Here is a 766-nt window from a genome sequence, read left to right on the forward strand (position 1 = left end):
TGATAAAAAGCTGTTGATTCTTACCTCATACAGTGATAGTGAATATTTATTATGCATACAATTTATTATGCATAACCGTGCTTTCTTATCCAAGACAAAACGTGAATTATCAATATGAATATAAAACGCAAATAAAAACAAATAAATGTTATCATGCTGTTGCTACAAATGCATACCAAATAAAATTGAAAATATCATCCTCGTATATTTGAATAAAAAAGTATATACCTCGGAGTGTACCTGTCTATCGGCGAGGGGCGCCAGTGGAGCAGATTTCGTTGCTTGGTTCAGCCAAAGTACCCCAGCGCGTAACGTCTTTAGTTGTATCCGCTGACGAAGTTTGTTTGAAAAATGCCGATCCCAAAGAATAATTGCTCCGTCGAATGGCGATTTTGTCGGCATGTTTTTTCACTTTTGTTGCATGATCTGTCAGTGCCACGCATCCACGGGAGCCATAGTTAATTAAGTCACTACAATACACACAATAAGCTTTGCCTGCTACGTCTGGTTTCTTCAAAAATTGTCCAAGAGCTTCTGTAACTTCGTCGAACTTAAACCAATTTTAACCTTTACAGTGACTTTTCTGTAAAGCCAGTCCAATCGGAATTTATTCTTGACATTTGAGTCAATTTCTAGGATTAAAGACTCCTGATCTTTCGTCAAAAATTTCATAATTCCGCTCAAAACGATCCCAGAACAATGAATTTGCGAGACAATCAGGCCGCCATGAATCAGGTAAAACAATATGTTACATGCAATTTGATTG

Source organism: Hippocampus comes, unplaced genomic scaffold, assembly GCF_001891065.2.
Source record: "Hippocampus comes isolate QL1 unplaced genomic scaffold, H_comes_QL1_v1.1 scaffold130, whole genome shotgun sequence".
Taxonomy (NCBI): domain Eukaryota; kingdom Metazoa; phylum Chordata; class Actinopteri; order Syngnathiformes; family Syngnathidae; genus Hippocampus; species Hippocampus comes.